We start from the raw sequence: 27,147 nt of genomic DNA on the forward strand, positions 1-27,147 counted from the left end.
CTGTGTGTTTTTCTTTCATTATTGGGTTAGTAATGTGAGTGTCTGATAGACATTACTGACCCCAGGGCTTGATGTGTGCTGTGATTTTTGACAAATCACATCTGTCATCAACCGCAATCACCATTACCCCGATTGCTACTGCACCAGGGCAATTGGGAAGAGCGAAGGCCAAGTGGCAGAATTGGCGCATCTAATGAGATTTGCCAATTCTTGGGCGGCTGCGGGCTGCTATTTTTAGGCTGGGATTGACCCAATAACCAGGGACTTTCCCAGCCTGATAATTTAAGTCCACAGCTGTCTGCTTTACCTTGGCTGGTTACCAATCATAGGGGGATCCAACGTTTTTTCATTTATTAGGCTAAACACCATTTAATACCACATCAAATGCACTAAAAGGTGCAAGTTTATTTTATGTAGGGGGCTTGTGACATATATGTATAGGACATCTATATATTCTATCTATCTTATTACACCAAAGCTCCTATAGAAGTGGACAGAGCAAGGTTACACATTTCTAAGGGAGCAGTGGTGTAATGTGTGACCCCGCTCCGTCCACTTCTATGGGAGCAGTGATGTAATGTGTGACCCCGCTCCGTCCACTTCTATGGAAGCAGTGGTGTAATGTGTGACCCCCACTCCATCCACTTCTATGGGAGCAGTGGTGTAATGTGTGACCCCGCTCCGTCCACTTCTATGGGAGCAGTGATGTAATGTGTGGCCCCGCTCCGTCCACTTCTATGGAAGCAGTGGTGTAATGTGTGACCCCTGCTCCATCCACTTCTATGGGAGCAGTGGTGTAATGTGTGACCCCACTCCATCCACTTCTATGGAAGCAGTGGTGTAATGTGTGACCCCTGCTCCATCCACTTCTATGAGAGCAGTGGTGTAATGTGTGACCCCGCTCCGTCCACTTCTATGGAAGCAGTGGTGTAATGTGTGACCCCTGCTCCGTCCACTTCTATGGGAGCAGTGGTGTAATGTGTGACCCCCGCTCCATCCACTTCTATGGGAGCACTGGTGTAATGTGTGACCCCGCTCCGTCCACTTCTATGGAAGCAGTGGTGTAATGTGTGACCCCTGCTCCATCCACTTCTATGGGAGCAGTGGTGTAATGTGTGACCCCGCTCCGTCCACTTCTATGGAAGCAGTGGTGTAATGTGTGACCCCTGCTCCGTCCACTTCTATGGGAGCAGTGGTGTAATGTGTGACCCCCGCTCCATCCACTTCTATGGAAGCAGTGGTGTAATGTGTGACCCCGCTCCGTCCACTTCTATGGAAGCAGTGGTGTAATGTGTGACCCCTGCTCCATCCACTTCTATGGGAGCAGTGGTGTAATGTGTGACCCCGCTCCGTCCACTTCTATGGAAGCAGTGGTGTAATGTGTGACCCCTGCTCCGTCCACTTCTATGGGAGCACTGGTGTAATGTGTGACCCCGCTCCGTCCACTTCTATGGAAGCAGTGGTGTAATGTGTGACCCCTGCTCCATCCACTTCTATGGGAGCAGTGGTGTAATGTGTGACCCCGCTCCGTCCACTTCTATGGAAGCAGTGGTGTAATGTGTGACCCCTGCTCCGTCCACTTCTATGGGAGCAGTGGTGTAATGTGTGACCCCTGCTCCATACACTTCTATGGAAGCACTGGTGTAATGTGTGACCCCGCTCCGTCCACTTCTATGGAAGCAGTGGTGTAATGTGTGACCCCTGCTCCATCCACTTCTATGGAAGCAGTGGTGTAATGTGTGACCCCTGCTCCATCCACTTCTATGGGAGCAGTGGTGTAATGTGTGACCCCTGCTCCGTCCACTTCTATGGGAGCACTGGTGTAATGTGTGACCCCACTCCGTCCACTTCTATGGGAGCAGTGGTGTAATGTGTGACCCCGCTCCGTCCACTTCTATGGAAGCAGTGGTGTAATGTGTGACCCCGCTCCGTCCACTTCTATGGGAGCAGTGGTGTAATGTGTGACCCCTGCTCCGTCCACTTCTATGGGAGCAGTGGTGTAATGTGTGACCCCGCTCCGTCCACTTCTATGGAAGCAGTGGTGTAATGTGTGACCCCGCTCCGTCCACTTCTATGGGAGCAGTGATGTAATGTGTTGCCCTGCTCTATCTACTTCTATGGGAGTAGTAATACCATAGAAGTGGGCAGAGTGATGTCACCAGAAGCGTAGCCAGGGTTTTGGTTCGGGGTGTGTGTGTGTGGGGGGGGGGGGGGGGCGCAAAACTTCTGAGTGGGCCCCTAACCAGGTAAACCTGATTACAAGTATGGTGGCCTGCCTTAATAGTAGATGTAGGAGAACCTCGGCTGTTGCTAACAAAAAAAAATCACGATACAAAGACCGGCACTGATATTGCCGCCATATAGTGGTATATACCAGTGCTGCAGAACATATACTAGGGGAAGTAGAAATACCAAACCTTTTAGTTATTTTTCATATTTAATTAAAAACAAATTACAATATTTTAAAAAAATTAAAACATTAATACTTTACATTTTTTCAATTGTTAAAATGTTTTTTTTTTTCTGGCACCTTCACTTTAAAGGTAATCTATCAGTGGGATCAACCCTCCTTGACAGTCTATATGGGCATGAAGGTCACAGGAAGCTGAATAGAATGATATCTGCAATCTGATGTTTTATTCCAGAGAAATCCATGTCTTTCTTAATCTGTAAATGAGCTGTGACCTTTATAGTCAGCTGAATAGCATTAGCTTTTTCGATGCTTCTGGCTTTTGATGCTTTTATGGCTTTTTCTAGATGCCGCGGCTGCATTATCTATGGGACTGATGTCTAAGCTGAAGCTACATATGGATTCTATGCTCCGAGAGGTAAGATGCTGTGCCGCCCGCTGCCTCTGCCCACACAGGTGACAATCATACACCAGATGTTCTTCATAGTAACCGATTTAATTTATTAGGATGCAATCCTACAGTCGTCGTACTCTAGAGACATCATCAGGGCTAAAAAGAAAAAAAAAAGTCTGTCCCCTTTAAATAATAATAAGGGGCATCACCATATGTTGTGTCAAGGCATATGAAGTTAGTAGATGGGTCAGACTGCTTTCTGTCAATGAATTGAAACATTATTGCTGACATCCTGAAAGCCTTTTCTAGAAATGACCATATCCATTAATATTAGATTAATTTCCATCGGGGCTCTGGATCTTTAAGGCAAATCTATCTCCAGATTTCACCACATTCATTATTAAATAGATCTCCTAGTCCTGACAAGGTCGGTGTCAGAATGAGTCCAGGTGTATTCAGTCTCCGCCCACCGTGCCTGACTGACAGCCACTCAAACTCCACCTCCCCCAGCTTAACTGACAGCTGCAGCTTGTACAGAGCAGCCCGAGATCTCAGCAGCAGAGAGGAGGGACACTAAGAAACTGCCAATCAGGCAATCAGCCTCTCTAATATTGATTTTCAAAGTAGACGCACCAGCCTCATCAGGTCTAAGAGATCTACTATGCAGGGGCATATCGGTCGCAAGGAATGTAGACGCGACAAGGGCCATGCGGGTGTGGGGCCCGCCGATGCCAGCTGAAGTGTATTGCGGGGTGGAGGCCCTCCAGCTCTCTGCAGTGCAGTAAACGTCCCTGACCAATCAGAGGCTGGAAGCTGATGTCGACGTGCCCGTCAATAGCGGCGCATAGCAGATATGACATATGCTGCCCATATGGCTGGCACGCCAAACTCAGTAAAGGTTGTAGTCCTCCTTGTTTTTATCTTTCTATTTTAGGTTCCGGTCAGGTTTGATGATGTGGCGGTGTACTTCTCGGCAGAGGAGTGGGAGAGCTTGGGAATGGTGGATAAGCTGATGTACATGGATGTCATGTTGGAGAATTACTACACCCTTTTTTCTCTTGGTAAGACACTATTGGTCAAAAGGAGAACTTTTTTTTGTCTACTATGGGCACTTAACCCTCCTCTTTCCCCTTTACACATATCAAGCCTTGTGGTCAGTCTGAGATCTGTTTGTGACAGGTGATACTGATCTGATCACTGTAAGTATGGAGGTACTAGCCAAAACTTTAAACAAGAAGAAACGTGACATCATCCTTTTCATCTCTGAAGACCCTAAATCAGGGCCGGCTCCAGGTTTTTGAGGGCCCCGGGCGAAAGAGTCTCAGTGGGCCCCCCCTTTAACACATACCACGATTCATGATCGCATATAAACACAGCCATGTAGTATATAACACAGCCCACGTAGTATATAACACAGCCATGTAGTATATGACAGCCCACGTAGCATATAACACAGCCACGTAGTATATAACAGCCCATATAGTATATAGCACAGCCACATAGTATATAACACGGCCCACGTAGTTTATAGAACAGCCATGTAGTATACAGCACAGCCTGTTGTGAATTCTGCTCTTGGGTTCCCTCCAGTGGTTGTTGGTGGGAATGCAGTTGTCTCTGACTCGCAGTCCTGGCCAGGTGTATCGGATAATTACAATTCTGACTGGGATATTTAGGTGTGCAGGATCCTTTAGCCCTTGCCAGTTGTCAATGTTTCTTTGGAAGTGTTGGATCTCTGCCTGGTCTCTCCTGCTTATCTGCCAGTTCAGCAAAGATAAGTGTCTGTTTCTTTTCCTGTGGCACACATGCAGTGTGCTTATTTTCAGTACTGTTCGTTTGTTTTTCTTTTGTCCAGATTAGACTGTGTCTGTGTTTTCTCAGTCTGGTTGGTTTCACTGGAGTTGCAGATATACGCTCCTACATCTTTAGTTAGATGTAGGAAGTTTTTTGTATATTCTGCTGTGGATTTTTTTAAGGGTTTTTAATACTGACCGCACAGAACTCTGTCCTAATCTGTCCTATCTAGCTAGAGTGGCCTCCTGTGCTAAATCCTGTTTTTTCTGCCTGTGTATGTTTTTTCCTCTCCGACTCACCGCCAATATTTGTGGGGGGCTGTCTATCCTTTGGGGATTTTCTCTGAGGCAAGATAGTATTCCGATTTCCATCTTTAGGGGTATTTAGTCCTCCGGCTGTGACGAAGTGTCTAGGTGGGTTAGGTACACTCCACGGCTACTTCTAGTTGCGGTGTTAAGTTCAGGTTTGCGGTCAGTACAGTGGCCACTTTCTCCAGTGAAAGTTCTCATGCAGCTCCAAGGTCACCAGATCATAACAACAGCCCACATAGTAGTATACAGCACTACCCAGACAGTAGTATACAGCACTGCCCACTCAGTAGTATACAGCACAGCCCACACAGTAGTATACAGCACAGCCCACACAGTAGTATACAGCACAGCCCACACAGTAGTATATAGCACAGACCACACAGTAGTATATAGCACAGACCACACAGTAGTATATAGCACATCCCATACAGTAGTATATAGCACATCCCACACAGTAGTATATAGCACAGCCCACACAGTAGTATATAGCACAGCCCACACAATAGTATATAGCACAGCCCACACAGTAGTATATAGCACAGCCCACACAGTAGTATGCAGCACTGCCCACATAGTAGTATACAGCACTGCCCACATAGTAGTATATAGCACAGCCACACAGTAGTATACAGCACTGCCCACATAGTAGTATACAGCACTGCCCACGTAGTATATAGCAGCCCACGTAGTATATAACACAGCCCACGTAGTATATAGCAGCCCACGTAGTATATAGCAGCCCAGCCCACGTAGTATATAGCAGCCTGGCCCACGTAGTATATAGCAGCCCATGTAGTATATAGCAGCCCACGTAGTATATAGCAGCCCACGTAGTATATAACACTGCCAACGTAGTATATAACACTACCCACGTAGTATATAACACAGCCCACGTAGTATATAGCAGCCCACGTAGTATATAGCAGCCCAGCCCACGTAGTATATAGCAGCCTGGCCCACGTGGTATATAGCAGCCCATGTAGTATATAGCAGCCCACGTAGTATATAGCAGCCCAGCCCACGTAGTATATAGCAGCCCACGTAGTATATAGCAGCCCAGCCCACGTAGTATATAGCAGCCTGGCCCACGTGGTATATAGCAGCCCATGTAGTATATAGCAGCCCATGTAGTATATAGCAGCCCACGTAGTATATAGCAGCCCATGTAGTATATAGCAGCCAATGTAGTATATAGCAGCCCACGTAGCATATAGCAGCCCATGTAGTATATAGCACAGCCCACGTAGTATATAGCAGCCCAGCCCACGTAGTATATAGCAGCCAATGTAGTATATAGCAGCCCACGTAGCATATAGCAGCCCATGTAGTATATAGCACAGCCCACGTAGTATATAGCAGCCCAGCCCACGTAGTATATAGCAGCCCACGTAGTATATAGCAGCCCAGCCCATGTAGCATATAGCAGCCCACGTAGTATATAGCAGCCCAGCCCACGTAGTATATAGCAGCCCAGCTGCCCATGTAGTATATAGCAGCCCACGTAGTATATAGCAGCCCAGCCCACGTAGTATATAGCAGCGCAGCCCATGTAGTATATAGCAGCCCACGTAGTATATAGCAGCCCAGGCCACGTAGTATATAGCAGCCCAGCCCACGTAGTATATAGCAGCCCAGCCCACGTAGTATATAGCAGCCCAGCCCACGTAGTATATAGCAGCCCAGCCCACGTAGTATATAGCAGCCCAGCCCACGTAGTATATAGCAGTGCAGCCCATGTAGTATATAGCAGCCCACGTAGTATATAGCAGCCCAGCCCACGTAGTATATAGCAGCCCAGCCCACGTAGTATATAGCAGCCCAGCCCATGTAGTATATAGCAGCCCAGCTGCCCATGTAGTATATAGCAGCGCCACTCACTCAGGCACTGATAGAAGCTCCTCCGGAATCTGCCTGATAAGTTCAGCAGCACTGCAGTCAGCCAGGGGCTGAGATCAGAGCAGGAGAACGTGCTCTCTCCGCCCACAAACAATGTCACACTGGCTGCCTTCTCTTAACCCCTATGTGTGCCTGTCTGGCTGCACTGACTGAGTGAGAAGATGCTTGTGTCAGAGCTGGCACATAGGGGTTAAGAGAACTCAGCCAGTGTGACTTTGTTGGCGGAGAGAGCTTGTTCTCCTGCTCTGCTCTCCCAGCTGTATCTATGACAACGTGAGTGGGCCCCCCTCTCTCTCTAGGGCCCCGGCATTTGCCCACGTGCGCCGGGTGCTGACGCCGGCCCTGCCCTAAATTATACCTCGCCTTCTACTACTACCCCTACTGCTGTCTCAGAATTATTCGCTCCTTCATGACAATCATCTTTAGTACTTAGTAGAGCCCACTTGGCTGTTATGACCTGCTGAATATGTGATGTGTAGCTAAACCCCAGCTTCTGGCTGCGTCCTTGAGGAGTCTTGGCACATTCGTCATGGACAATGGTCTCCAGGTCACTAATATTCTTGGGTTTGCAGCTGCACCTACCTCCTTTACATGCCACCAAAGATTCACAACTTCTTCTGAAACCAATTCTTGGAGTATTTACGAGGTATACTTATGATGATGGAAGGTCCAATGATGCCCAAGCTTTCAGAGGAGATGACGTTTTCTTCTGTGATTTCCTGATACTTGATTGAATCCAGTTTATTTGCTAATTTCCACTATAACCAAAGTTTTTTTAGCAGAGATTTTTCCCTGAGGGTGTTTACTTTTTTCCCCAGCATGACATTGCCTAGTTATAAGTAGGGATAAATAAAGAGCACGCCCCAAAAGAAGGTCTGAACCGGATTTCTCTGTGTGATATGGTAAGACTGATGGGTCTAATGAGGTCATACAGATCTCACTGCCGGGACCTACTGTGATTACATGTGGCAAGAGACTGAAAAAAGAGAATGGACAGCACCTCCAAAAATCATACATTGATATAATGACGCTGGGCAAAAATATATACAACTGAACATGAGGTTCTTAGTTCAAAATTCTGATCAGATTGTATGAAGGCCACGTCATGGTGAACCTATCTCATTAGGTTCCCAGCAACCGAAGATCACCTTGTCATTGGCTGCTGGGCACGCATGGATTGGCCAAATTATGTGCTAAGTATCTCCATTTTTTTTTCTTATTTAGAGCAGTAATGCAATTCAAATGTCTTATATTTCATGTTTACATGCTATAGCACTACAGAGTATAACTGTGTTAGTTTTGTATACAGATGGCTACGCTTAGTTCACAACTGCACACACCAGTTTTCTGTTTTTCTGAAAGATGAGAAAAAGAGGTTAGATTATACTCACCTGGGGGGGCGGTCCGATTTGATGGGTGTCGCGGTCCGGTCCTCCCGTCTTCATAGGATGACGTCCTCTTGTCTTCACACTGCGGCTCCGGCACAGGCGTACTTTGCTCTGCCCTGTTGAGGGCAGAGCAAAGTACTGCAGTGCACAGGTACTGGGCCTCTCTGACCTTTCCCGGTGCCTGCGCACTGCAGTACTTTGCTCTGCCCTCAACAGGGCAGTAGAGCACTAAGGTGGAACAGTGTAAGGTCACCAGCATCATAATAGAACCCAAATAGGGTATATTTAATCCAGAAAAAATGGGACCAAAGAAAGGACCATATTGGACCACTGCACTCAAATCGACAAAAACCAATAGAAAGGAAGCAGCATAAAGTCCAGATAAATATGTAGAACAAACTTTATTAATTATAATTCCAGGTTTAAAAACGACAGGGGGAAATAATCCCTGTGCTGTACTCAGCACGCACCTACATGAACAGGGGACAGGTGCCTACAGTATAAATATATCCACATTGTAACCGAGACAGGTATCACAGAAAAATCAAAGTGACTGTGCAAGTAAATAAAGTTCAAACACCTGCATTAAACACACAGGTCCAGAGGATTGTATAAAAGAGCACATACTAAATGAGTAAAACTAATATACATACCAGTCAGTGTAGAAAGAGTCCCGGCGTGGACTGGCACCTCACCCCTGTCCCCCCCGACGCGCGTTTCGGCTATTGCCTTTCTCAAGTATATTACTATTAATATATATATAGTATATATAATATACTAATGTTTATTAGTTTTACTCATTTAGTATGTGCTCTTTTATACAATCCTCTGGACCTGTGTGTTTAATGCAGGTGTTTGAACTTTATTTACTTGCACAGTCACTTTGATTTTTCTGTGATACCTGTCTCGGTTACAATGTGGATATATTTATACTGTAGGCACCTGTCCCCTGTTCATGTAGGTGCGTGCTGAGTACAGCACAGGGATTATTTCCCCCTGTCGTTTTTAAACCTGGAATTATAATTAATAAAGTTTGTTCTACATATTTATCTGGACTTTATGCTGCTTCCTTTCTATTGGTTTTCCTCAACAGGGCAGACAAAGTACGCCTGTGCCGGAGCCACGGCGTGAAAACAAGAAGAGGACGTCATCGTAAGAAGATGGGAGGCCCCGGCCCGGACCGCGACGTCCATCGGATCGGACCGCAGCGGGAACGCCCCTGGGTGAGTATAATCTAACCTCTTTTTCTCATCTTTCAGGTTACATTGTGGGCTTATCTACAGCATTCCAGAATGCTGGAAGTCATGCTCACCACGTAGAAAAAACCCAGAGCAATCACAACAGAGAATGTAGTCATAAAATATTTTATTTATTATTAATAGTAGACCATACAAAAAATAATAACATCAATAATAAAAGATAAAAAATATATATAAAAAAATTATATATATATATATATATATATATATATATATATATATATATATATATATATGTGTGTAAAATTGTATATTCCAATATATGATTATAGCAGTGCCTGTGGCTATCTGATAATCCAATAATAAAAGTTAAGTGTCCATATGATATTCAAGTGGCCCTTTAAAATCAACCAATAGTGCTGATAATATGAAAAAAAAAAAGGGGGCAAAAAGGAAGAAGTAAGTGTGGGAATATTATGATATGCTTAAGTGCAATATAATATGGTGTATAACAAGTGCGCACAACCTAAATTATAAAAGCAAGTGAAGTAAAAAGGGGGCCGATATAAGGATCATATAGGAGGACACTTACTTGTGTAAATGGTATATATAATTCCGGGGACCACCAGCAGCACTCCAGGGCACCCCGACGCGCGTTTCGGACGCACTGTTCCTTCGTCAGGGGGAATGCTGTAGATAAGCCCCTGATGCCGGTGGGCTTAGCTCACCTTCGATTTTGGGGGTGACAGGTTCCCTTTAAGTCTGAGACCAAACTTTCCCAAAGCCCAGCATAGCCACAGGATACACTATTCGAGGTTAAGTCACTGAATTTCTTGATAAACTCATCTGTAACTTTTGGTATAAGATAATGTCCCATTCACTTCCACAGGATTTGTCTTTGAAAAACCTGAAATCATCTCGATAATTGAAGAATTTCAAGACCATTACCATACAGCAGGTGAGAATAGAAGAGAAAGGAAATCTGGCATTCGAATCTTGTATATTCCTGAACTTCACAGGTTTTGTGTCTTTGTACCTTGTTCTCCATCATTTTTTCAGCCCCTTAACACAGATTCTTGTGTTTGCAATTTGCAAATAGTCTCAATATAGTAGTGATTAATGATGGGTGAACCCAAAAGGTAAAGTTCGGGGTCTGTTTTGGACACCTAGTATCCGTGCACAGACCCCAAACACGGACTTCTCCAAAGAGAAGTCCGCGTTGCTGTTCGAGTTTGGTAACTGTTTGTTAAAGGGCTGCAGCACAGCCAATCAACAAGCTTTTCCTGTGTGGGCACTTCTGGCCCCACCACAGCCATGTCAAGTATTGACATGGTTGTGATTGGCCAACAAACTGTGTAATAAAAAAAAATATAAAAAAAGGCACGGGGACTCTTCTATTTTTGATAACAAGCGCTGGTAAAGACGAAAGCTGTGGGCTGCAGCCCTCAGCTGTCAGCTTTATCTTGGCTGGTTATGAATAATAGAAGGGCTCACACACTGTTTTTAAAATTCTGTAAGTAAATAATGTAAAAAAATAACAGTGTCGGTCCCTTCATTTTTGATAACCAGCCAAGCTAAAGCAGATAGCTGGGGGCTGGTATTCTCAGACTGGGAATGTCCATGGATATTTGGCCCTTTGCATCCTAAAAATAGCAGCTTTCAGCCTCCCCATAAAAGGCATATCCATTTTCCCTGGTGCGTTGGCAAGCAGGGTAATATTTTGGGGTTGATGCCAGCTTTCTGATGTCAGCTGACATCAAGCCCAGGGGTTAGTAATGGAGAGGTGTCCATCACACACCCTCATTACTAACCCAGTAATAAAAAGTAATAAAGACACACACAGAAAAAAGTCCTTTAATTGAACAAAACACTCCCTGACAATTACTTTCTTTTTCCCATTCATTAACATAAAAATAAAAAAATTAATTAATCCTCACCTGTCTGCCATTAATCCATAATGATGATGTGCCACGACGAACCCAAACTCTGCTACATCTCGTTGTATTACTGAGTGGTGGCATCAGTAATGTTACCGCTCAGCCCAGCAACCAGGTCACACTGACCTTAGCGTGAGAATGTGGCTGCGTGTGACGGGCGGTAACCTTAATGAAGTTACCACCAGTCACATGCAGCCATGCTCTCATGCAGGGGTTTGGCAACTGAGACAGTTCTTGATTGAGCCATGTCTGTCCTGTGTCCTTTTAGTTTATGCAGTTTCTCCATTAACATAAGGTTGGGTTAAACCTAGAAATGTCATCACATTCTCTGGGTGTCACCAGTGGTGTTGTCCTCCTTTGGTTCATGTTTTTCCTTTTTACATGTTTATTTTTGTGTCCAAGATAAAGTTCATATTAATTTATTAAAACCTCTTTGTCAGGGTCAGAGCTATGGTGAAACTTTGACAAGATCTAACACTTGCGGATTTGGGGAAAATATCCACCTTGTTTGGGTTTGGCCTTAGAGATTGTACGGAGTCCACTTGCTAAAGCCTCGGCGCCCATCATGGCAAACATTTGATGGCTTGTGTCAACTTATTTTATATTATACAGAATTGCCGTAGAGCCTAACTTCATGGCCGCTCTGCACACTAGGTCCCACATGGTCTCACCTGCCCACCTCTTACAATTAACATTTAACCCTGTGCTACTTGCTTGGAGCCCATTCCCTCATCGCAAATGCTAGACAAATTGCACTTGGCTTGTAGACGTTCTTTGCCTACATGAAGATCCCACCATGATTGGCTGGATTTCAGCCTACAGAAAAATTAAGGTCGTGTATGAACCTTGTTTTGCTTTTGCAGGTGTGCAGCCCGTCAGCGTGAAAGAGGAACCGGAGTATCATTCAGAGACTGAAGCGTCCACTGGATATTGGACATCGGAGAGTTCTGTGGGCAGCAAATCGGGACGTCTGTCATGTGCGCAGAAGTGCAGAAGAGTTCAGCAGCCGGACTGTCACGCAGAAGCCCCTACAAAGCAAAATCTGGTACATCAAAGCTTATATAATGGTAATATGATTTTTTTTTTCACTCCATTTTTCATCCATTCATTATGTATATTTCACAACAAATTTGAAAAAAAAATGAAATATACCCATTATACATCACCAACACCCCAACCCTCCTCGGTAGAAAAATAGATAGATAATCTATGTGTTTGGTGTCCTACAAACCTCTTGTCCCAAGAATACACATTCCAATCCAGTTGCTCCATGTATCTGAATATCTGGAGATTTCCTCATTTTCATAAATTTAAGGGGTTGTCTTGTCATAGGACTGGTGGGGGTCCAACACTTTGCACCCTCCATGGATCAGCTGCTATTAGCTTCGGTATTCGCGCCATTGAAGATAATAACAGCTGATCGAGGAGGGTGGTTTGTGTTGGACCCCCACCTTAGGATAGGGCATCAATATAATTGTAGTGGAAACCCCCCTTTAAACCTTGAAGAGACTGTGTCACCAGGTTTTATGACCCAGTATGAGAGGATAATATAGGGGCATGGACCCTGGCTCCAGCGATGTATTACTTACGGGGATGCTTTCTGTCATTTTGATAAGTCACAGTTTTACCAGCTGCAGATCTATCAGTTTTCTGAATGCTGAGCTCCGTACGTAACCCACACCCCTGATTGTCAGCTTTCTGCCCATGCACAGCATACACAGAAAGCTGCCAATCTGCTTTGGAAACTACTCAGGTCTCTTCATCAGGTTCAGTGAAGGAACCCGAGTAGTTTAAAGCTTGCTATTCGTTAGGCCTATAATGCCTATCTGAAAAGATGGTATCAGCCATTGATGACTATCAAATGTTAATATTTCCCTATCTACTGGCTAACACGGTATAAAGATATATTGTTCCTTAATGATTAACACAACATTTTGCAAATATTTAATTGTATATATTCAACACCCTTTCCTAATAACTGGAATAATTTTCCAGAAGATAAAATAATTCCCCTCAACCTGTTTCACAATTTGGAGGTTGGTCTGTATCTCGCCTGCATCCTACATGTATGGTATTAGTGTTCCCTTTCCATGAATACAGTTGTGCCCAAAAGTTTACATACCCCGGCAGAATTTTTGCTTTCTTGGCCTTTTGTCAGGGAATATGAAAGATAACACCAAAACTTTTTCCCCACTCATGGTTAGTGGCTGGGTGAAGCCATTTATTGTCAAACTACTGGGTTTTCTCTTTTTAAATCATAATGACAACCCCAAAACATCCAAATGACCCTGATCAAAAGTTTACACACCCCATTTCTTAATACCGTGTATTGCCTCCTCTAACATCAATGACAGCTTAAAGTCTTTTGTGGTAATTGTGGACGAGGTTCTTTATTTTCTCAGATGGTAAAGCTGCCCACTCTTCTTGGCAAAAAGCCTCCAGTTCCTGTAAATTTCTGGGCTGTCTAGCATGAACTGCGCGCTTGAGATCTCCCCAGTGTGGTTCAATGATATTGAGGTCAGGAGACTGAGATGGTCGCTCCAGAACCTTCACTTTGTTCTGCTGTAGCCAATGACAGGATTGATTTGGCCTTGTGTTTTGAATCATTGTCATGTTGAAACGTCCAAGTAGGTCCCATGCGCAGCTTCCAGGCTGATAAGTGCAAATTTGCCCCCTGGTGATCTTTTTAATCATAGACAAGGGCAAGGGGGCATCCTCTACGTCTGGAGGAAAGAAGGTTTAAGCATAATAACAGGTGCGGATTCTTTACTGTAGGAGCAGTGAGACTATGGAACTCTCTGCCGTATGATGTTGTAATGAGTGATTCATTACTAAAATTTAAGAGGGGACTGGATGCCTTTCTTGAAAAGTATGATGTTACAGGGTATATATATTAGATTCCTTGATAGGGCGTTGATTGTTGTGAATTCCGCTCTTGGGCTCCCTCCGGTGGTTGTAAGTGGCACTTTTGTGAGTTCTGCTCTTGGGCTCCCTCCGGTGGTTTTAAGTGGAATGGCTGTTCCTTGGATTTAGCTGTCAGCTGCTGCTTCCACTGATTGTCTATTCTGCTCGGATATTTAGCCTGGCTCTTTCCTTCAGCTTGTGCCACTTGTCAATGGTTCCTGGTTGGATTCACATCTCTTTGGATTTCCCTGTTATCCTGACCAGTTCAGCTAAGCTAAGTCCTTGCTTGCTCTTTTCTGTCCACAGGTTGTGGACTTATCCGTTCTGTGCTTTCTATGTTTGTCCAGCTTGTCAGTATGAATTAATTCAGTGAAGCTGGAAGCTGTGGGAAGCAGATTTACCCTCCACACCTTTAGTCAGCTGTGGAGATTTTTGTAAACTCTGTGTGGATTTTTTGTAGTGTTTTATACTGACCGCACAGTATTCCATCCTGTCCTATCTATCTAGCTAGACTGGCCTCCTGTGCTCATCCTGGTTTCATTCTGTGTATGTCTTTTCCCTCTCCACTCACAGTCATTACTTGTGGGGGGCTATCTATCCTTTGGGGATTTTCTCTGAGGCAAGATAGTTTTCCTGTTTCTATCTTTAGGGGTAGTTAGATCTTAGGCTGTGACGAGGTGCCTAGGGAGTGTCAGGAGCATCCCACGGCTACTTCTGGTGTTGTGTTGAGCTTAGGGACTGCGGTCAGTACAGGTACCACTTCCTTTAGAGCTCGCCCCATGTTGCTCCTAAACCACCAGATCATAACAGTACAAGTGGCCAAAAATGAATTAAATGCATCTCAAAAGAAGGAAAAAATTCTGAGCCATTTTTTTTTCTGTGCTCTATTTTGTCTTTTTTTTTTCCTCTTGATCTCTGGGTGGTTCAGGATCTATGCTCTGGCATGGATGTTCAGGGTTTGTTTTCTCGTGTGGATCAACTTGCTGCAAGAGTACAGAGTATCCAAGATTATGTTGTCCAGACTCCGGCTTTGGAGCCTAGAATTCCTACTCCTGATATGTTTTTTGGGGACAGATCCAAGTTTTTGAACTTTAAAAATAACTGCAAATTGTTTTTTGCTTTGAAACCCCGTTCTTCTGGTGATCCCATTCAGCAAGTTAAAATCATCATATCCTTGCTGCGTGGTGACCCTCAGGACTGGGCATTCTCCCTTGAATCAGGGGATCCGGCATTGCTGAATGTAGACGCATTTTTTCAAGCGCTCGGATTATTGTATGACGAACCTAATTCTGTGGATCATGCAGAAAAAACCCTGTTGGCCCTGTGTCAAGGTCAGGAAGCGGCAGAATTATACTGCCAGAAATTTAGGAAATGGTCTGTGCTCACTAAATGGAATGAGGATGCTCTGGCTGCTATTTTCAGAAAAGGTCTTTCTGAAGCCCTTAAAGATGTTATGGTGGGCTTCCCTACGCCTACTGGTTTGAGCGAATCTATGTCTCTAGCCATTCAGATTGATCGGCGTCTGCGCGAGCGCAAAGCTATGCACCATATGGCAGTGTCCTCTGAGCAGAGTCCTGAACCTATGCAATGTGATAGGATTTCGACTAGAACAGAACGGCAGGAATTCAGACGTCAGAATAGGCTGTGTTTTTACTGTGGTGATTCTGCTCATGTTATTTCTGATTGCCCTAAACGTACTAGGAGGGTCGCTAGGTCTGTTACCATTAGTACTGTACAGCCTAAATTTCTCTTATCTGTGACCCTGATTTGCTCATTGTCGTCCTTTTCTGTCATGGCATTTGTGGATTCAGGCGCTGCCCTGAACTTAATGGACTTAGAATTCGCCAGGCGCTGTGGTTTTTCCTTGCAGCCTTTGCAGAGCCCTATTCCTTTGAGGGGCATTGATGCTACACCATTGGCCAAGGATAAACCTCAGTACTGGACGCAGATGACCATGTACATGGCTCCAGCACATTAGGAAAATTAACGTTTTCTGGTGTTGCATAACATGCATGATGTTGTTGTACTGGGTTTTGCATGGATACAGGAACATAATCCGGTGCTGGATTGGAAAACTATGTCTGTGACTAGTTGGGGTTGTCAAGGGGTTCATAGTGACGTTCCTTTGATGTCAATTTCCTCTTCCCCCTCTTCTGAGGTCCCTGAGTTTTTGTCGGATTTCCAGGATGTATTTGATGAGCCCAAGTCCAGTTCCCTTCCTCCACATAGGGACTGTGATTGGGCTATTAACTTGATTCCTGGTTGTAAGTTCCCTAAGGGCTGACTTTTCAATCTGTCTGTGCCAGAGCATGCCGCCATGCGGAGCTATGTTAAGGAATCTTTGGAGAAGGGGCATATTCGGCCGTCTTCGTCACCATTGGGAGCGGGTTTCTTTTTTGTTGCTAAGAAGGATGGCTCCTTGAGACCCTGTTTAGATTATCGTCTTCTTAATAAGATCACGGTCAAATTCCAATACCCCTTGCCTTTGCTTTCTGATTTGTTTGATCAGATTAAGGGGGCTAGTTGGTTTACTAAGATTGACCTCCGAGGGGCATATAATCTTGTTCGTATTAAACAGGGTGACGAATGGAAAACTGCATTTAATACGCCCGAAGGCCATTTTGAATACCTTGTGATGCCATTCGGGCTCTCTAATTCTCCATCTGTGTTCCAATCCTTCATGCATGATATTTTCCGCAATTATCTTGATAAATTCATGGTTGTATATTTGGATGATATTTTGATTTTTTCCGATGATTGGGAGTCTCATGTGAAGCAGGTCAGGATGGTATTCCAGATCCTTCGTGATAATGCTTTGTTTGTGAAGGGGTCTAAGTGCCTATTCGGAGTTCAGAAGGTCTCTTTTTTGGGTTTTATTTTTTCTCCCTCGTCTATGGAAATGGATCCTGTTAAGGTCCAAGCTATTCATGACTGGATTCAATCCACATCTGTGAAGAGCCTTCAAAAATTTTTGGGCTTTGCTAATTTCTATCGCCGTTTTATTGCCAACTTTTCCAGTGTGGTTAAGCCCCTTACTGATTTGACGAAGAAAGGCGCTGATGTGACGAATTGGTCCTCTGCGGCTGTTGAGGCCTTTCGGGAGCTTAAACGCCGATTTACTTCTGCCCCTGTGTTGCGTCAGCCAGATGTTTCTCTTCCTTTTCAGGTTAAGGTTGACGCTTCTGAGATTGGAGCAGGGGCCGTTTTGTCTCAGAGGAATTCTGATGGTTCTTTGATGAAACCGTGTGCTTTTTTTTCCAGAAAGTTTTCGTCTGCGGAACGCAATTATGATTTCGGCAATCGGGAGTTGTTGGCTATGAAGTGGGCGTTTGAGGAGTGGCGACATTGGCTTGAGGGAGCTAAGCACCGCGTTGTGGTCTTGACTGATCATAAGAATCTGATTTACCTCGAGTCGGCCAAGCGGCTGAATCCTAGACAGGCTCGATGGTCCCTGTTTTTCTCCCGTTTTGATTTTGTGGTCTCGTATCTTCCGGGATCTAAGAATGTTAAGGCTGATGCCCTCTCTAGGAGTTTTTCGCCTGATTCTCCTGGAGTCCTTGAGCCGGTTGGCATTCTTAAGGAAGGGGTGATTCTTTCTGCCATCTCCCCTGATTTGCGGCGGGTGCTTCGGGAATTTCAGGCTGATAGGCCTGACCGCTGTCCAGTGGGGAAGCTGTTTGTTCTTGATGGATGGACAAGTAAGGTGATTTCTGAGGTTCATTGTTCAGTGTTGGCTGGTCATCCTGGGATTTTTGGTACCAGAGATTTGGTTGCTAGGTCCTTTTGGTGGCCTTCCTTGTCGCGCGATGTGCGTGCTTTTGTGCAGTCCTGTGGGACTTGCTCCCGGGCCAAGCCTTGCTGTTCCCGCGCTAGTGGGTTGCTTTTGCCTTTGCTGGTCCCTGAGAGGCCCTGGACGCATATTTCCATGGATTTTATTTCGGATCTTCCTGTTTCCCAGAAGATGTCTGTTATCTGGGTTGTTTGTGACCGGTTCTCTAAAATGGTTCATCTGGTACCTTTGCCTAAGTTGCCTTCCTCCTCAGATTTGGTTCCATTGTTTTTTCAGCATGTGGTTCGTTTGCATGGCATTCCGGAGAATATTGTGTCTGACAGAGGTTCTCAGTTTGTCTCTAGGTTTTGGCGGGCCTTTTGTGCTAGGATGGGCATTGATTTGTCTTTTTCTTCGGCGTTTCATCCTCAGACTAATGGCCAAACTGAGCGAACTAATCAGACCTTGGAGACCTATTTGAGATGCTTTGTGTCTGCTGATCAGGATGATTGGGTGGCTTTCTTGCCGTTGGCTGAGTTTGCCCTTAATAATCGGGCTAGTTCGGCTACTTTGGTTTCACCTTTCTTTTGTAATTTTGGTTTTCATCCTCGTTTTTCTTCTGGGCAGGTTGAGCCTTCTGATTGTCCTGGTGTGGATTCTGTGGTGGACAGGCTGCAGCAGATTTGGACTCATGTGGTGGACAATTTGACGTTGTCTCAGGAAGGGGCTCAACGTTTTGTAACCGCCGTCGGTGTGTTGGTCCCCGGCTTCGTGTGGGGGATTTGGTTTGGTTGTCTTCTCGTCATGTTCCTATGAAGGTTTCTTCCCCTAAGTTTAAGCCTCGGTTTATTGGTCCTTATAAGATTTCTGAAATTATCAATCTGGTGTCTTTTCGTTTGGCTCTTCCAGCCTCTTTTGCCATTCATAATGTTTTCCATAGATCTTTGTTGCGGAGATATGTGGTGCCCGTTGTTCCCTCAGTTGATCCTCCTGCCCCGGTGTTGGTTGAGGGAGAGTTGGAATATGAGGTTGAGAAAATTTTGGATTCTCATTTTTCGAGGCGAAGGCTTCAGTATCTTGTCAAGTGGAAGGGTTATGGCCAGGAGGATAATTCTTGGGTTGTTGCCTCCGATGTCCATGCCACCGATTTGGTTTGTGCTTTTCACTTGGCTCGTCCTGATCGGCCTGGGGGCTCGGGTGAGGGTTCGGTGACCCCTCCTCAAGGGGGGGTACTGTTGTGAATTCCGCTCTTGGGCTCCCTCCGGTGGTTGTAAGTGGCACTTTTGTGAGTTCTGCTCTTCGGCTCCCTCCGGTGGTTTTAAGTGGAATGGCTGCTCCTTGGATTTAGCAGTCAGCTGCTGCTCCCACTGATTGTCTATTCTGCTCGGCTATTTAGCCTGGCTCTTTCCTTCAGCTTGTGCCACTTGTCAATGGTTCCTGGTTGGATTCACATCTCTTTGGATTTCCCTGTTATCCTGACCAGTTCAGCAAAGCTAAGTCCTTGCTTGCTCTTTTCTGTCCACAGGTTGTGGACTTATCCGTTCTGTGCTTTCTATGTTTGTCCAGCTTGTCAGTATGAATTAATCCAGTGAAGCTGGAAGCTCTGGGAAGCAGATTTACCCTCCACACCTTTAGTCAGGTGTAGAGATTTTTGTAAACTCTGTGTGGATTTTTTGTAGTGTTTTATACTGACCGCACAGTATTCCATCCTGTCCTATCTATCTAGCTAGACTGGCCTCCTGTGCTCATCCTGGTTTCATTCTGTGTATGTCTTTTCCCTCTCCACTCACAGTCATTACTTGTGGGGGGCTATCTATCCTTTGGGGATTTTCTCTGAGGCAAGATAGTTTTCCTGTTTCTATCTTTAGGGGTAGTTAGATCTTAGGCTGTGACGAGGTGCCTAGGGAGTGTCAGGAGCATCCCACGGCTACTTCTAGTGTTGTGTTGAGCTTAGGGACTGCGGTCAGTACAGGTACCACTTCCTTTAGAGCTCGTCCCATGTTGCTCCTAAACCACCAGATCATAACAGTTGATCCAGGGAACTAGTCTGATTGCCGTATGTGGGGTCGGGAAGGAATTTTTTTCCCCAATGTGGAGCTTACTCTTTGCCACATGGTTTTTTTTTTGCCTTCCTCTGGATCAACATGTTAGGGCATGTTAGGTTAGGCTATGGGTTGAGGTAGATGGACTTAAAGTCTTCCTTCAACCTTAATAACTAAGTTACTATGTTACTATGATAAGGTGCTGCATTCATCTTTCCTTCAACTTTGACCAAGTTTCCTGTGCCTTTATAGCTCACCCATCCCCAAAACATCAGTGATCCACCTCTGTGCTTGACAGTAGTCATGATGTTCCTTTCATCATAGGCCTTGTTGACCTCTCTACAAATGTAACATTTATAGCTGTGGCCAAAAAGTTCAATTTCGGTCTCATCACTCCAAATTACCTTGTTTCAGAAGTTTTGAGGCATGTCTCTGTGCTGTTTTTCGTACTGTAGTTGAGATACTTTGTGGCATTTTCGCAGTAATGGCTTTCTTCAGGCGACTCGACCATGCAGCCAGTTTTTCTTCAAGTGCCTCCTTATTGTGCATCTTGAAACAACCACACCTCCAGTTTTCAGAGAGTTCTGTATTTCAGCTGATGTTATTTGTGGGTTTTTCTTTGCATCCCAAACAATTTTCCTGGCAGTTGTGGATGACATTTTTGTTGGTCTACGTGACCATGGATTTGTTTTCACAGAGCGCCTGATTTTCCATTTGTTAATCACAGTTTGAACGCTGCTGACTGGCATTATCAATTCCTTGGATATCTTTTTGTATCCCTTTCCTGTTTTATACAGTTCAAATACCTTTTTACAGTAGATCCGTTGACAATTCTTTTGCTTTCCCCATGACTCACAATCCAGAAATGTAAGTGGCTGCATGAAAGATGCAAGAGTCTGTCTGGATCCCAGAAACTCACTCAGCGTTTATGCACGCACACTTATTACAAGCAAACAGGTCACAGGTGAGGATGTTGCCTTTAGTAGCCATTCAAACCCATTTGTGTCAACTTTTGTGCATGTTATCAGGCCAAAATCACCAGGGTATTTAAACTTTTAATCAGGGTCATTTGAATATTTTGGGTTGTCGTCATTATTTAAAAAAAGAAAACACAGTTGTTTTGACAATAAATGGCTTCACTCAACCACTAACCATGAGTGGAGAAAAAGTTTTGGTGTTATCATCCATATTCTCTGAAAAAAGGCCAAGAAAGCAAAAATTCCGCCGGGGTATGTAACCTTTTGAGCACAACTGTATGTACCAATATATACTCCCCTTCAAGCCCCTAAGATCTGATGTTATTTTTCAGAAATACTTTCCAGTTTGAACACTGAGGCACTGTGGCCAGTCTGCGTCTGAAACCCCTAGCTTAAACACTCTTGTGCTTCAGAATATACCGCCCCTCACTCTTCTCTAGAGTTAGAGTCCCTTTCCCTCGTCACCCTGTGGAGACAAGGGGGTCAGCGGGCAATCTTGTCCTCTAGTTAAAACCACATGGACTGTGGCTCATCCCAACGAACTCCTGCTCTCCTTTTACCGTGGGCAAAATATTTGTCAGACAACACAGTGTGAGGGCAAAACAGTGTGGCAATACTTTATTGAACCACAAAATGGGCAAATAACATATAGAACATTCCCAGGAAAATACCCAAGATGTTGCAAAATTACAGAGTCTCACCCTTCCGCTGACTAGCTGGGATAAGAGCACCTGTTACTTTAGAGTTTCCAGGTCCGACTATCCCAACCTGTGGTACGCACAGAGAGGAGGTAACAACAAGCTTAGGAGCTGACAGTCCATTGAGTAACAAGGACAGGTGACCGGAGGGTCGCAACCTGGCTTCTCCGAACATCTCCATGGAGTCAGGTGACCGATGCATCCCAATCCTGGCTTTCCCAAACATATCCATAGGGTTCAGGTGACCGGTGGGTCCAAATCCTGACTACTTCAAATGTATCCATAGGTTCAGTGATGGTCAATGGAGCAGATCTGTATTCTCTCAGCCAGGGCCGTAGCTCCCTATGCTGACATCCTGTATAATGTCAAATCTGTGTCCCTCATGATGGAGCCATGATGTCTTGGCTGTTGTCTTGTCAAAGAGTCTCTGGTTCTTTGGATCTCTGGATGTTTGGATGTATGGGTGTATATTGTTACAGAGGCATATCCTTTTTATAGTTTACAGCTGTTCTTCAAGCCATTATTCACAGGTCAAGGGGAAGGGGTGATGGGATTAACTTGCATTGTTTGATTATTTAGTTTTTTCTTCAATGTTTGCAAGTCTACAAACTACATGGCATGGTATAATGTGTAATCAACATATCAGGAAATATCATTGTTTAGTGACACTGCATCCCTGTTTTGCAAAAGTAACAGTACAATAAACTGTAGGAGCTGATATATGAGGTAAATAACAACCATTCATCAATTTACACATATCACTTTAATCTACAAGGAGTGTCAACATTTCAGACTCTTGACCAACCAAAGAAAGAAACACATAAATTCAAAAGTTAACATGTAGTGTAGGGTTTTGCACTCACTCAGCAGTGGTTGAGGTAAGCACAGGAAGCAGTTTCATTAAAATGTCCAGGCAGGTGTATTAGAACTGCATAAACCGCCCAGCATAAACAAACAAAGGACAGCATTTTCCAGCACAAAGGGAAAAAACAGAAAATAAGCAGTCCATTTAGTAGTTCGGGTTCATCCGCTCCGGTCAGTGTCCTTCAGCAAACACACTGGAGGCCTCCACACCTTCAGTCACAGACACTGAATGAGACACTTTGTCTCCATGTTATCTGCCAAACCAAGCCCCCGGGTAGAGATATGTGAGCAGTCATTCCCACCCATCCCTTTTGACTGCTCATAAAACCCAGCCCGGATACCCAATATTAACTCTCTCAGCACTATAAGTGCTGGAGTTTGCTTTCCTGGGCTTACAGCACTGAAGCTGCCAACCTCGATGATACATATCTCCCCTCAAGTGCCTGTCGGATGGCCATCTTACAATAGATAACAACAGTCTATTCCTGCTGGCTAACTGAAAATAGACGCTTGGTTAATTAAGATAAAATGATGTGCCGTCACACAGCCATTATAGGAAAAGCATGTACTCTGCTCTTAGACCTCTATTGCCTACTTGATAATCCCACCGTGGCTGTTCAGATCTCTACTGATCGGTGTGTTATATGCAACAAAGGTCACCTATGAATCTTGTATTCCTCTGTTGCAGATATACAGTCATTCACAGTGAAAGAGGAACCGGAGTATTATTCATGGACCGATGTGTCTATGAGATATTGGACGGAGGATAGTTCTGTGTTGCGCCAACAGAAGCTTTTGGTGCAGTCGCAAAGTTGCAATGGACTTGAGCAGCCAGTCTATCATACAGAAGACTTTACAAGGCAAGACCTGGTAGACCGAAGTTTTTATAATAGTAAGAAAGCATTTTTTTTTATTTTGTGATCTAGTATTTATAGTCCACAATCAGTATAAAATTGTATGAAAAAGTGTTTGCCCCTTCCAGATTTCTTACTCTTTTGCTTGTTTGTCACACTTAAATGTTTCAGATCACAAAACAAATGTAAATATTAGACAAAAATAACACAATTAATCACAAAATCCAGTTTTTAAATGAAGGTCTTTATTATTAAGGGAAAAAGAAATCCAAACCTACAGGGCCCTGTGTGATAAACTGATTTCCCCCTAAACATAATAACTGGTTGAGCCACCCTTAGCAGCAACAACTGTTATCGGATGTTCGATGTTTGCGATAACTGCGTGATTTACAACGCTGTGGAGGAATTTTGCCCCACTCATCTTTGCAGAATTGTTGTAATTCATCCAAATTGTAGAGTTTCTGAGCACGAACCGCCTTTTTAAGGTCATGCAACAGCATCTCATTCTGATAAGGTCAGGACTTTGACTAGGCCACTCCAAAGTTTTAATTTTGTTTTTCTTAAGCCATTCAGAGGTGCACTTGCTGGTGTGTTTTGGATAATTTTGTGGCTGCATAACCCGAGTGCGCTTCAGCTTGAGGTCATGAACAGATGGCAGGACATTCTCCTTCAGAATTTTTTGGAAGACAGCAGGATTAATGATTCCATTTACCACAGCAAGTCTTCCATAAAGCAGTAAACCAGCCCAAGACCATCACACTACCACCACCATATTTTACTGTTGGTATGATGATCCTTTTTTGAAACGCTGTGTTACTTCTACGCCAGATGTAATGGGACATACACCTTCCAAAAAGTTCAACTTTTCTCTCGTCAGTCCACAGAGTATTCTCCCAAAAGTCTTGGGGATTATCAAGATGATTTTTGGCAAAACTGAGATGAGCCTTTATGTTCTTATTGCTCAGCCGTGATTTTAGTCTTGGAACTCTACCATGCCGGTCATTTTTGCCCAGTCTCTTTCTTATGGTGGAGTCTTGAACACTAACCTTAACTGAAGCAAGTGAGGCCTGCAGTTCTTTCGATGTTGTTGTTGTGGGATTTTTTGGAACCTCTTGGTTGAGTCATCGCTGTGCTCTTGGGGTAATTTTGGTCAGCCAGCCACTCCTGGGAAGGTTCACCACTGTTCCATGTTTTCACCATTTGTGGATAATAGCTCACAAGGTGTTTCGCTGGAGTCCCAAAGGTTTAGAAATGGTTTTATAATCTCTTCCAGACTGATAGATTTCAATTACTTTGTTTCTCATTTGTTCCAGAATTTCACACAACTGTATATAGAAGACTCCTACTCGTCATACAACTCACCCCTTTTCCCCCTTCCTTCACCCCTACAATAAAACTACCACAGAGATAGGTGCCCTCATACATGGCCACTTTTCCAACTTCTCTTCTTTTTATCGCAGTGCTATAATGGAGTCCAAGACATGTCCACATAGTGCATCAATAGTACTTTCCATCCCTGCTTCCTCTTATGTCCCCCTGACCTTACTTTTCTTAGTGCACTTTATGCATTTAATTCCCCTTCTACAGCTCCACTTTGGATAGTGTGCCGTTTCAGCTCATCCATATCAGAATCCCAACATGATTGTATAGACTTCTACCCATTTTGGTGTACATACAATATGGCTATGTTCAGATTGATTATTTTCAGGAGTTTTTGGACTGGAAACTCTTCACAATCCTCCCCATAAACCGCTTTGAAAAACGGTGTATGTTAATACTTTGGAGAGCGAGCGAATCAAAAGGCTGCAAAAACTTTTTTATGTACGTATACTTTTTATATATATATGAAGAAAACCTCTTCAAGAGCCTCAGGAAAAGGAAAACTGCTCCAAAACCTCTCCCACAAAATAAGTTTTTTGAAGCAGTTTCTGCTTGAAAACTCATGTTTTCTTAACATCTTTTTTTTTTAAAAAAGGAGCCGACTGAAGAATGAGCATGTTAAAAGAAGTGATATAAGATGGAACATTTGCACAGCAATGCAGTTTTGACATTGCTGTGCATTATGTACATTTTATGGGGCACTTTTTCAGACAGATTCCGGGCACATAGTGTGAGTATGTGCTCCCAGAATAAGGGTCACATATAAATCATTTGTATTTCTCTTTCAGCTGCACAATCCATCACAGTCAAAAAGGAGCCAGAGAATTTTTCGGAGACTGATGTTTCCTCTAGATATTGGACAGCGGAACATTCTTGGGGCGTCAAACAGGATCTTATGTTACCAGTGGAAATGTGCAATGGAGTTGAGAAGCCGGTCTGTCGTTCTGGAGATTCAACAAGACAAGAAATGGAAGATCGAGGTTTCAATATTGGTAACAAATCTTTACTGCAACCAACTGGTGACAAGTCTGAAGGAACGACGTGGGTTAGGTCAGGTGTCACCAAGTGTGAAGTGATGACTGAGCATAAATCCCACCTTACTGAGAGATCTTACAAATGCATGGACTGCAAAAAATGCTTTAACAGTAGTTCACAGCTATTAAGACAGAAGATAATCCATGCAGATGGGAGAGTGTATTTAGGTTGGAAATGCGGAAAAAGTTGCATAGATAGCGCTTAGCTTTTCATACATAGAAGGACGCGCATCGGTGAGAAGTCATATGACTGTAGTGACTGTGACAAGAGCCTTATATGTAAGTTGCACCTGGTAAGACACCAGCGATTACACACGGGTGAGCGGCCGTATGTGTGCAGCAAATGTGGTAAAAGGTTTGCTCAGAGCTCCAATCTTCTCACTCGAGAACTCACACGGGGGAGAAGCCATATTCTTGTTCTGATTGTGAAAAATGTTTTATCCGGAGGTCCCATCTTGTGCATCATCAGCGGATTCACACAGGACAGGGGCCCTATGCTTGCAATGTATGTGAGAAAAGCTTCACAGAAAGTTATGGTTTGCTAAAACACCTGAGAACACGCTCATTATCATCATTTATGGGCAAGTCCACCTTGGCCAACGATCAGAGAACTCACACAGGAGAGCGGCCGTATCCTTGTAGAGACTGCGGGAAAACTTTCTCTCACAGCTCCGCTCTGGTGAAGCATGTCCTTATTAATACTGGTGAAAAGCCGTATACATGTAGAAAATATGGGAAAAGCTTTTCTCAGACCTCGGCCCCTGTGAATCATAAGAAAACTCACAATGGACAAACACATTTTCTGACTGTGGGAAGTGTTTTACACAAGTGTCATCCCTTATAAAACTCCAGCGGATTCACACAGGAGTGAGTTCTAGAATTAGGAAAAAGGAAAGAATTTTTCTGTTAACTTAAATGGGTTCTCCAGGAATAATGAAAAAAGAAAATGTCATAAAAAATAAACATCTTTAATTAGTAAATCACATTAATTTTGTCTGGAGGTAATCGCCACCATATTGTTCCACTGACAGGAACCAGAATATTAATAGGACAGGAACCTCTGAGCACGCACAGTAGGATGCTCCACTGCTATGTCCTGGAAGTAACTTACAGTGGGTACAGAAAGTATTCAGACCCCTTTAAATTTTTCACTCTTTGTTTCATTGCAGCCATTTGGTAAATTCGAAAAAGTTCATTTTTTTTCTCATTAATGTACACTCTGCACCCCATCTTGACTGAAAAATCAGAAATGTAGAAATTTTTGCAAATTTTTTAAAAATGAAAACCTGAAATATC

At 44.1% G+C, this 27,147-nt stretch overlaps 1 pseudogene; it reads left to right on the forward strand.

Moving 5' to 3' along the window:
• LOC138677065 (zinc finger protein 354C-like) overlaps window positions 1-26,902 on the forward strand; it is a 61,371-nt pseudogene extending 34,469 nt beyond the window's left edge.
• The last annotated feature ends 245 nt before the right edge of the window (window positions 26,903-27,147 follow it).

The sequence above is a fragment of the Ranitomeya imitator genome, chromosome 4 (genome assembly GCF_032444005.1).
Source record: "Ranitomeya imitator isolate aRanImi1 chromosome 4, aRanImi1.pri, whole genome shotgun sequence".
Taxonomy (NCBI): Eukaryota; Metazoa; Chordata; class Amphibia; order Anura; family Dendrobatidae; genus Ranitomeya; species Ranitomeya imitator.